This window comes from Pipistrellus hanaki (assembly GCF_964339955.1).
Source record: "Pipistrellus hanaki genome assembly, chromosome: 4".
Taxonomy (NCBI): Eukaryota; Metazoa; Chordata; class Mammalia; order Chiroptera; family Vespertilionidae; genus Pipistrellus; species Pipistrellus hanaki.
The window spans coordinates 92,062,509-92,074,438 of record NC_140506.1 but is presented as its reverse complement, the minus strand read 5'-3'; the positions used below and the strand labels follow the sequence as shown (position 1 = coordinate 92,074,438).

The 11,930-nt window shown below is 50.8% G+C and overlaps 1 pseudogene across 1 annotated transcript; it reads right to left on the bottom strand.

Annotated features, from left to right (window-relative positions):
- On the bottom strand, positions 1-9,385 carry LOC311621754 (mastin-like; annotated as a pseudogene). The gene is made up of 7 exons: positions 9,297-9,385; positions 4,223-4,263; positions 2,122-2,182; positions 1,759-1,940; positions 1,264-1,535; positions 251-396; positions 1-165 (listed from the first exon to the last, which is right to left on the bottom strand). The product of its transcript is annotated as a mastin-like (transcript).
- Positions 9,386-11,930: the final 2,545 nt, after the last annotated feature.

Here is an 11,930-nt window from a genome sequence, read left to right as displayed (position 1 = left end):
TCAAAGAGAGGTGGGAATATGATGGCGGATCCAAGGCAAGTAGGATGTAACTCGGGCATAGACTCCAGGAAATTCGGGAAGACCGCACTTTTCCCCCCAGCTCACCACCCCTACCTGGACCCAGGTGTTCCTCCATTTACAGACCAAAGGGCCCCCAGAGTCACCCTGTGGGAAGAAGAGACAGGCGGTCAATACTCAGGGTCCCTGCAGGCAGGAGAGGTGGACAGAGGCCACAGTCTGGGGGCCTTACCTCACAGGCATCCCAGCCTGGGCTCCCCGCACACAGCAGGTCGTCCTTGACAACCTTGTCGATACTGAGGTATTGCTGCCTACAGATCTCATTTGGCACAATGGTGACCTCCACTTCCTGCAGGTAGTAGGGCCACGGCAGCGGCCCTGTGAGAAGAAGCCCAGTGAGCCTGCTGTCCTGAGGGGGCAGCCAGTCACGGGCCCAGGGTTCTAAGAACCTCAAGCTGAGCCTCAGTGCCCCCAGGGAGACCCTGGGAGTCACCCAAGACCCCAACTCAATGTGGTCATTCCAGGACAGTGGGCTGATAATCTCTAGGCTGACACTGGGGGGACCAAGCTCAGAAGGAAAAGAAATTAAATATATTTCTTATCCACAAATTAGTTTTATTGAGAAAAATCAGAACAAGTGCTTTCCCCCAAGAAATGCAGAGCAAGCGGCCCTCCTGTCAGATTTGACGTTGTCCATTTAACAGTGAATCCTGGAGCAGGTTACTAAAGTTCACTCTCCTCCTCTCCATCCCACTAGGGAGACTCAGGGAGAACGGGACCCCCGGAAGGGAGCACACAGGCCTGGTGCAGAGTGAGGAAGACAAATGCCCATGGCACCGTGGCCAGTGTTCTCAATGTTTAGAGCACTGGCCCAAAGAGTCCCAGGTCTGATTCTTGGTCAAGGGCAAGGACCTGGAATGCAGGTTTAATCCCCAGCTCCAGGAGGGAAGGCAACTAATAGATATGTCTCTCACATCAATGTTTCTCTCTCCCCCCTCCCTTCTACACTCTCGAAAAATCAATGAAAAAAAAATATCCTTGGATGATACTTAAAAAAAAAAAAAAATGCCCATGTCCATGCCTCACTCTTGCTACTTTGGTCTCTGCTCCTGGACAGACTCCTCTCAGGCTGTGTGCCTCCTACAACCAAGGGAGACCCCAGAGGGACCCCAGCTGAGGCCCCATTGGTAAAGCCGGGCCCAACCCAATGCACCACCCTCCTGTCATCCTGGTTCTGGTTCTTACTTTTAGAAGAAATGTTGCCCCAGCCAGTCACCCAGCACGGAGTGCCAGGGGGGAATGCGGCAGAGTGTGGTGGGAAGCTGATCAAGTTGATGAGGTTAGATGGTCGCATGAAGGCCTCCAGTTTGAAAAGCGCCATGTCTGCCCCACCTCGTGCTCCCTCTTCAATCTTCTACTCAGGGTAGCGGAGGATCCTAGCCACCTGAACACTGTCATTCAATGAGGGTCTCACTCCTCCTAGTTGGACCTTGAAGTGCTGAAGGTCAGGATTTGTCCTAGGGACAAAGGACAAAGGCTTCTGAGAGGCTGTGGCAGGAAGTGGGCCAGCCCCTCAGGCCCTGTGACCTCCCCTATGTGGTGGACAAGGGGAGCTCCAGGAAGCTGAATCCTGGTGGGGAGTCTGCACCAACTCACCCTAGGATCTGCCAAAACACACATCACATGCCTCCAATGTTGTCCCCCACAACCACCCCGAGTACTGGCAGAGGAGGGACTTACTCTGGAATGCAGTGGGCAGCGGTCAGCACCCACTGGGGGGTCGATGAGGGAGCCCCCATAAAGGAGAACCCAATGGAAGGCAGTTTGATTCCAGAACCAAAGGCCCACATGCCACGGCCACGCCCCCTTTGAAGCATCGTGTCCCCCCGCAATGCCCACCAGCTCAGTCCCTGGGCCATGATCTGGGGAAGCAGAGGAGGAGCATCAGGGACCCAGGCACCACTGCCCGGCACTCAGCATGGCCCCATCCTCAGTCCCTCCCACAGCCACCCTCAGGGGGATCTCCACCCCATACCAGAGGTGGCCTCTGAGAGGTCATAGTCAGGAGTTCAGAGACAAGCCAGGCCTGGGGTCAGCACCCACCTGAGGTCACAGGTACAGAGCCCCCCAGACAGGGGAGAGTCAGGAGCAGCAGCCACAGCATCTGCAGGGGGAGAAGGGAGGGGAAGGGGAGAGCCAGTGAGAAGATCTAGGGCAATGACCTGGCAATGGAGAGGATGGGCTTTGAGCAGTGTCCTCACCTCTCCGCCTTCTGCTCCTGGACCCCTCAGAGCCCCTTTATGCTCCTGCCGAGACTGCCCCAAGGGGAAGCCAATCTCTTTTGGGGAGGGGCATGGGAGGAGGCAGGGCTTATCCCTTCAGGGGGACCAGCGATGACCAGTAGATCAGCTATCAGAGAGGAAATACGTGGGATCCTCTCTGAGAAGACACTCAGTATTGGTGCTGGAGCCCTAGCTGGTTTGACTCAGTGAATAGAACATCAGGCTGCAGACTGAAGGGTCCCAGGTGTGATTCTGATCAAGGACACCTACCTTGGTTGCAGGTTCTTGCAGAAGGCAAACAATCAATGGGTCACATCGATGTTTCTCTCTGTCTCTGCCTCTCCCACTCTCTCAAAAAATCAATGGAAAAATATCCTTGGGTGAGGATTCACACAAAAATAATTAGAAAAATATTGATGCTGAAATATTACATTTCAGTCACAAGATGACAGTGTGCACATTAAAAAAAAAAAGAAATGAGATGCTTTGCATCATCCTGTACACTGAAGGGTCTCAGGTTCGATTCTCAGTCAGGCTACATACCTCGGTTGAGAATTCATTCATAGATAAGGACGCATACAAAAGGCAACCAATCAATGCTTCTCACAACTCTCTATCCCTTCCTCTCCCTAAAATAGATAAGCCTATCTTTGGGTAAGGAATTAAATAAATAAATAGTAAGTCACATGCTCTGAAACAAAACAGAGCAGGGCACGGAAGGGGTGGGGGATGGCACCTGAGCCAAAAAGGGGGTGAAGGAAAGCAGCAGGCCAAGTGCTCCCCTGCCCCCTCCTTCTTGTGAAGCTCACAGTGCCCCCAACAAGGACAGACTCGCTGGACCTGCAGACAGAGAGGGCCAGCAGCACCATGAGGTGGAGAAGGCAGCTGCCCTGGGGCCTTTGGAGGTCGTGGGATCTGCTGGCACCTTGATGGTAGACTTCCAGCCTCCAACACTGGGACAGAATAAGGTTTTGTCTAAAGGCCCGAGTCTGTGGTATTTGTTAGGGCCTCCCCAGGACACTCAGGCATCTGCTCAGCTGTCCTCATCCGTCCTTTGCATGATCAAGCTTTGTCAAAATGCAGGGCAAAGGGTGTGAGAGGTGCCGATTTACTGCTAGTTCTCCTCACCTCTCCTCACGTCCTGCAAACTCCCGGCACCTGCACAGCTCTGGGAGCCAACCTCCCCTCTCACCCTCCCTGCTTTCTGCATGGAGGAGCTCTGTCCCCCAAGTCCAACCCCAGGACGAGGCCGGCCACCCGCCAGGCACAGGCTTTTGCTCCCTTTGACATTCTGAGAATCATTCTCCACCAAGCATGGGATAGGAGCAGACAATGCTCTGAGAGGAGAAGCAAGAGGGGTTGCCACACTCCTGAACCACACCCGGTCCTCTCTTCCCATGAGCCCAGCGAGGAGACCACCGAGGGATACGTTCCAGCACTTAGGTGAGCTCAGGTCTCTAGAAACCCATCATTCCCTCCTGGGGCCACAGTCCCTGTCACCCTTGCTGAGATGCTGGTGTGTCCAGGGGCACCCAGAATCAGAATCCTCAGGGAACACTGGGGATCTCCACAGGAAAAAAACCAGGTTCCAACATGGACAGGAGCCCCATGGTGGGGGGATTGAGCACCCAGGAGGGAATAGGCTGGGCTCACAGACACAGCCAGTCATTCAGGCCCGGGCCGAGACCATGGCTGATAAGGGGCGGGCTTCCTCCCTCCCTGCCCGTGGTCTGGTCAGAGCCCCGACCTTTACCCACCTCAACAGGGAATGTGGGTTTGGGGCTCATTCCCAGGCCGGATGGCAGGAAAGCAAGTCACAGAGGAATCAGCGAGAAGCCACAGGCCCCAATGCCCAGCCTGATGCTGGACACAGACTTCCCTCCCCCAGGCATCAGGCTGGGTGATAACCAGCTGGGCCATACCTGGGACAAAGACAGCACTGGATCAGCTCCACCAGATCTGCCTGAAACACAAACAAGAGGTTTCAGGGTCATGGGAGGGAATCACTTGACTATCATTGGCAGATAATACGATTTCTACTCAGAAAAGCCAAAAGCCTCACTTGAAAATGTTTTAAGATGAAGGTTCCCAAGATGTCTGCATGCAAGATAAATGTTTTAAACACAAATAAGGAGAAAAAGAAGCAGAAACTCATGTGTTACTCTCAGTGTAACTAATGCAAAGCCATGATGGTAAAGACTCCATTCACAGCCCGCTCCTTACATTCCTAATCAGAGTCTGTGACAACCACCAGCTTCCTTACAAGGAAACTCACACAAAATAAAATATCATTCCAGGTTAAAAAGAGACGGTGTCATCAAATATCAACTCTTCAAATCCCAATAGAATGTGAACTGCAGGCAAGTCTGGAACATTCAACATGACCCCCAAGTATGTCTGGGGGGGAAAGCTGGTGGGGATGTCCCAGGAAGCCACAGGGCAGAGGGAGGCAAATGAGGCAGCTGGTGCCAGAAAGCTGTGGAAATGGGAACCCAGTGAAGTGAGGTGCCTGAATGGCCCGGCCAACCTGCCCATCCTCCTAGGCCCAGCCTAGGTGACAGCACAGCAGTAGACAAAGGCACGGTATCAACTCAGAGCAAAGAAGGAGGACCCGGCATCAGTGATGGCCGCTGGGAATAGAAGGAAGGGAGGAAGAAGAGGGGCTTGGGGAGAAGTGCAGCCAACTGCTCTGGAGCTTGGTGTGAAGCCCTTCACTGTGCAGGACACATGGAGGTGGGGCCAGCTTGAACTTGAGGGGCCCAGGCAACTAAGATCTTGGCAGGGGCTGGAGAGGGTCCCCTCGCACAGAGGAAGGTGGTGAGAGCCATGAGACTGGGAACAAGGTCACAACCCAGGCCCTCCTCTCCTCCTGCAGTCGGGGGCACCCAAAAGGAGGGGGAGTGATCCATCTCTAGAACCTTTGAGCCCAGAAAAACAGAGGACTGGCATCTGGGAAGTACAGTTTTCTGCCCAGTCAACTTAGAACAAAATCAAATAGTCCACCTGCCAGCCAGGCACTCTTCTGCTCTGTGGGTGGCATTCAGTGACCAGTCCATTGCTGTCCGATTGTTGACATCTTACTTTAGGGCCAACACTGAGCTCAGCATCCCCCCAAAGTCCCTGCTGTGTGCCCCCGTTGTCAGCGCTGGCTTCCCATGGCCGGCCAGGCAGCAGCGTCCACCTCCAAGGCCCGAATATAGAGTGGCCTCCTCAGGTCACACCTGGCTCCAGTTGCTGTGGGCAGGACTCCCAGAAGCCCACAATCAGAGGCTCAGCAGCCTCTACACAGGAAGCAGGGGTCAGGAACTCACAGTCTGGAATTGATATCCAGGGAGATAGGAAATGAGGAGCTTGGCGGTTGACAGAGCAGCAGGAAGTAGAGGTGCCCTCAGTGTCCCTTGTTGAAGGCAGGGTGGCTAGACACTAACAAACAACAGGGCACAGGTGTGTGCTTCTGCGATTGTCTTCTGCCAAGTCCTGACTGTCCCCCTGGAACCTGTGACTGAGCAGCCACTACCTCCATACATCTCCTTCCTAGACCAATGACATGAAAACCAAGGGCAGAGGACAGGAAGGAGGGGGCAGCACATGAGAGATTTCCATCATTCCTCCTAGGGCAGATGCAGGTGGAGGAGGGACAGTGGCAAACAAATGCCTGCTGAAGGGGGTTGTTCCCATAGAGGGCCCTTCACACCACAGAGATGCTCAGGGTTTAGACGCCAACTCGCCCAAAGAGAAACCGAGCAGGAGACTTAAAAAGAACAGTATTCCCTGGAAACCGGTTCAGTGAAATCACGGAGGCGCAGAGGTCACACAGTGTGGGCTTCTGTTTATGTGAACTTGTAACCAGACAACCAGTTTGTCCGGGCTGCCTGTCACTGCTTGAGCCCATTAATCAGAGACAGTCTTGAATCATGTGAGAGTGTTTATTCCAGTCCTGCTGGCAGGATGTGAGAGCAGCAGGTCAGCCAGATAAATAGCTCTATGGCCCAGCATCAGCCACTGCTTCTATTGGGTAGAGGGACAGAGATGGTGTGGGGAAGCAGGAATGACAGACATGGGGAAGTGGGCACCAGAGCATCATTACAGGTTACATGTCATGCAGGCTGGGGTGCCAGGGTTACTGAGGGTGGACACCTCCGTGGACCAGGGACCAGTAGCAGGTGATAGGGTTGGGGGATGTACGGAGTGGGACTAGATTATCTCATAACGAGGTTGGAAATCTCTCCGTTAATGATAGACAGTTCTCCAAAGAGGAGGACGGACTGCATTCTGCTGTTAGCTTCCATGTCCCAGGGCTCACAACTCCCAGCCAAGTGAGAATGTGCTTTGTCACCAGAAAGGAGCAACCACAATTAACAGAGCATGATTAATATTTCTTATAATTATAGCGCACCAAAGCACTTTTCTTTGATAAACATAAAAGGAAAACAATTGTTGACATTTTCATGGGATTCACACACCTGGAGATTAGATATTATAACCTCATCCTTAAGATTTACTTATCACAAACACTATTTACTCTTAATTCATAAATGAGTCCTCAAAAGAGGACTCATTTTTCTTCTCAAGAAACCACAAACAGCCGAAACCGGTTTGGCTCCGTGGTGGAGCGTCGGTCTGCGGACTGAAGGGTCCCGGGTTCGATTCCGGTCAGGGGCCTGTACATTGGTTGCGGGCACGTCCTCAGTGGGGGGTGTGCAAGAGGCGGCTGGTCGATGTTTCTCTCTCATCAACATTTCTAGCTCTCTATTTCTCTCCCTTCCTCTATGTAAAAAATCAATAAAATATAAAAATAAAAAAGAAATATAAAATATAAAAAAAATAAAATATAAAAAATATAAAATATAAAAAATAAAAAAAAAGAAACCACAAACATCTAAACTTTATATAGAATTGTGTTCTTTTGGCTCATGAACAAGAACCTTTGTCCAGAAAGCATCTTGATCATGAAATGTTAAGCAGAATAAAACGGGGCAGAGAAAACTTACTGTGCTTAGCAGTTATCTTGCAGAAAGCCTGCAGCCGTGAGCACGGCATAGCCAACACAACCATTAGATCTGGTGATGGGAGGAACCAAGGACCGGACCCTTTCATCAGCAGAACGGTTTGCAGCCATCAGAAGTTAGTAAAACCCTGCCTCCCCCTTCAGTCACTGCTGATTGCTTTTGGGGCATCAGCTACCTGCACCCAGGTGCCTGAAATAAAAGCTCTTTTGATACACGATGGCCTCGTATCATAGGTGAGTGACTTGGCCCACTGTGAATGCTTCAGATCTTATTCATCTTAAAATCAGGTGCTCAAACAGAAGACACTGAGGAGGGGAAAAGGGAGACTACCTAGTGCCAGTCTAGCACTTTCTCAGTTCTTGTGTCAACAAAATACATTTCACTCACCCTGGCTGGTAGTCATCATGGGAAATGTTATCTTATTGATTCCTCTTCTAAGTGGCCATTGACAGTGGCTAGAAGTCCTGTGGGATTTCAGCGCTGGACCTGCATTGATAGTGGGCAAAGCTGCCTTGCTGCACCGACAGTAGTTCTAACGTTGTGTGCAGATGGCCTTGGGAGTTCCGTGTACACTGCCATGTTGTTCCTGGTAGCCTCCTCCCCTCCTCCCTGAGCCTCACTTCTTTTGTGTGTTTCTGATCACTGTGTGCTGCCTGGACTCACCTGCACAGTCTGGGCCTCCCTGTCCATCATCCGTCATTCAGGGGTGGGGCTGCCAGCGTACCCCCTACCCCCACAAGCAGGACATTTGCCCAGAGCTCTGGGAAAGCCACCATTATCATTTTAGGAAATCACCTATGGCCCAAGTTTGCTAATAGTTTCATCACAAACAATGGTTGAATTTATCACCCAAAATAAAATTATTTTTTCATATCTATTGAGATTATCAAACGGCTATTATCATCTATTTCTGCTCTGTTAATGTGGCATATTGCACTAATGGGTGTTAAACTATGGTGTTTTAGACCTTCCTGAGTCTTTTGGTAATTATTTTACACCTTGGGAGTTGGTTTGACAATGTTTTACTTTGCATTTATTCATTCTATGTTCATAATGAAAAGTGGCCTGAAATTTTCCTTTATTCTCTGTGCCTGGTTCTGTTCTCCAGACAGTTTGCCAGGGAGCTGCCTCCTTTCTGTACCCTGAAGATCCCTTGAGCCTTGTTTTATGGGGTTTTTAAGATTCTTTTGTTTCTGCCATGACTTGTTTGGCTCAGTAGATGGAGCGTTTGGCTTGCAGACTGAAGGGTGCCAGGTTTGATTCCAGGTCAGAACAAATGCGCAGGTTGTGGGACCGATCCAGTGTGGGGGGTGCATGAGGCAGCTGGTCAATGATTCTCTCTCATCATTAATGTTTCTGTCTCTTTCTCCCTCTCTCTTCCTCTCTAAAATCAATAAAAATATATTTTTTAAAGAAAGATTCCTCCGTTTCTGCTATCCTGATATTGAAAACCAAGCAAGCTGGCATTCAAGCACACCCAGAGAATGGCCTTCTGCCCTCTCAAATCCCCTCTAAGCTCATGCCTCTGTCCACACCATGTCTGTCCGCTCCATCTCAGTAACTCTAAAATCAAGAAAGGCCAAAACTGGTTTTGCTCAGTGGATAGAGCATCAGTATGCAGACTGAAAGGGGACATGCCCGATTCCGGTCAAGGACATGTACATTAGTTGCAGGCACATACCAAGTAGGCAGTGTGCAAGAGGCAGCTGATCAATGTATCTCTCTCATCGATGTTTCTAGCTCTCATCCCCTCTCCCTTCCTCTCTGTAAAAAAAATAAAAAAAAAATTTTAAATAAATAAAGTCAGTAAAGGTGGATGACCCAGAGGGCAGGAGGCCCTTGACGGGTGAGACGAAAGGTGAGGCGGTTGAGAGGAAGATGTTGGAATTGGGAAAGAATCAGGGGTTTCAACAAGGAAGATAGAGAGTCCCCCATAATGGGAACCCTGCCTGACCTCATCTAGAAGCCAGGGAGTGAAGTAACATACTTCCAGATCCAAGAAATGTAGCTCATCACCCGGGCATACACCCCAGGGAAGTCGCGATGACCACAGATGTAGCCCCACCTCACAATCCCTACCTGGACCCAGGTGCATTTCCAGCTGCATACTCTCCCTGAGCCTCCCAGAAGGAACCCCTGCTGGTGGCTGATTTTGGACACCCGGCCCCAGATCCAGAGACTGAATCCCCTATGTGGTAAGACCTCGAGTGTCTGCTCATTCCTATGGCAGCCACGGAGCCCAGTACACCTGCCACCTCAGTGCCTCTTCTTCCTGCCACACGTCCCTCCAATCCCGGAGCACAAAGAGACAAGTGCAGCGATGGGTGGTCAGGGGCCTCTCCCGTCCCCTGGAAGAGTCCCTCCCCTTCTCAGGACCAGGACCAGGACCAGGACAGACACCCCTGTGCAGGGAGGGGAGCACCACTTCCCAGGTCCCAGCAGGGATGCAGGCAGGGCTGTTCCACCTTCCAGACCTTTACTGGCCTCTGGGGACAGGGACCTGGTAACATTCACTGGAGCGGAGCATGCCCTGTGGCCGGGAAGATGGGCTTCTTGCCCAGAGAGAGCCACCTTCCAGCTTCAGCTGTGCTGAAGGTCCCGCCTTGAGGGGGGTGTTTAATTGCCTCCACTGGGCCCCAATGTGGAAGCTGCCATATCACAGGCCTGAGAACCACTGTGGTTTCTGATAGATCCTCCCTTCCCCCAACTGGTGGGCAGAGTATGACATACCTGCGGCCTGGAGGTACATGAACACCTAACCAGGCACTTTGTATGGACCATACATTGAGCCACCAATCAGGGCAAGGGTGCTGGACACTAACAAACAACAGGACACAGGTGTGTGTTTCTGCGAGTGCCTGCTGCCAAGTTCTGACTGTTCCCCCGGCACTCATGACTGAGCAGCCACCACCTCCATAGCATCTCCTTCCTGGACCAATGACATGAAAACCAAGGGCAGAGGGCAGGCAGGAAGTGGCAGCACATGAGAGATTTCAATCAGTCCTCCTGGGGCAGAAGCAGGTGGAGGAGGGGAAATGGCAAACAAATGCCTGCTGAAGAGGCTTGTTCCCATAGAGGCCCTTCACACCACAGAGATGCTCAGGGTGTAGACGCCAACTCACCCAATGAGAAACCGAGCAGGAGAATTACAAAGTACAGTGCTCCCTGGAAACATGTTCAGTGAAATCAGCAAGGCGCAGAGTTCACGCACTGTGGGCTTCCGTTTATGTGAACTTGTAACCGAGCAGCCAGTGGGTCCTTGAGATCATTAAGCAGAGATAGGCTTGAATCATGTGGGAGCGTTTATTCCAGTCCTGCCAGCAGCATGGGAGAGCAGCAGGTCAGCCAGAGAAATCTGCTCTGGGGCCCACGATCAGCCACTGCTTCTATTGGGTAGTGGGACAGAGATGGGTGGGGAAGCAGGAATGACAGGTATGGGGAAGTGGGCATGGGGCATCATTACAGGTTACACGTCATGCAGGCTGGGGTGGCCGGGGGTGGACACCTACAGGCACTACGGGACCAGATAACAGGTAATAGGGGCTGAAGTTGTACAAAGCAGGTGCCTATGGAACTAAATTATCTCAGTAACGAGGTTGTAAATCTCTCCACTAATGATAGACAGTTCTCTGGACAAGAGGATGGACTGCATTTCTCGGCTAGCTTCCATGTCCCAACATGCACAACTCCCAGCCAGGTGAGAATGTGCTTTGTCTAAACAGAAAAAAGCAAACATGATGAACAGAACATGACTAATATTTCTTATAATTATAGTGAACAAAGGCATTTTTATTGGACAAACATTGGAACAAATATAATTGTTGACATTTTCATAAGATTCACACAACCTGAAGATTAGATATTATAACCTCATTGTTAAGATTTACTTATCTCAGACACTCCTTACTCTTAATTCATTAACATGTAAGAGGACTCATTTTTCTTCTCAAGAAACCACACACATCTAAACTTTATAAAGAATTGTGTACTTTTGGCTCATGACCAAGAACCTTTGTCCAGAAAGCATCTTGATCTTGAAATGTTAAGCAGAATAAAACGGGGCAGAGAAAACTTATAATGCTTAGCAGTTACCTTACGGAAAGCCTGCAGCCTTGAGCACGGCATAGCCTAGACAACCATTAGATCTGGCGATGGGAGGAAAGGAGGACCAAACCCTTAAGACCAGCGGAACGGTTTGCAGCCATCAGAAGTTAGTAAAACCCTGCCTCCCCCTTCAGTCACTGCTGATTGCTTTTTCGGCCTCAGCCAACTGCACCCAGGTGCCTGAAATAAAAGCTCTTTTGATACACGATGGCCTCATATCATAGGTGAGTGACCTGGCACACTGTGAACCCTTCAGATCTTGTTCATCTTAAAATCAGGTGCTCAAACAGAAGACCCTGGGGAGAGTGGAGGGGTGACTACCTAGTGCCAGTCTAGCACTTTCTCAGTTCCTGTGTCAACAAAATACATTTCACTCGCCCTGGCTGGTAGTCGTCATTGGCAATGCTACCTTACTGATTCCTCTTCTAAGTGGCCATTGGCAGTGGCTAGAAGCCCTGTGGGATTTTATCACTGGACCTGCAATGGACTTGGGCAAAGCTGCCCCCCGCACCAGTAT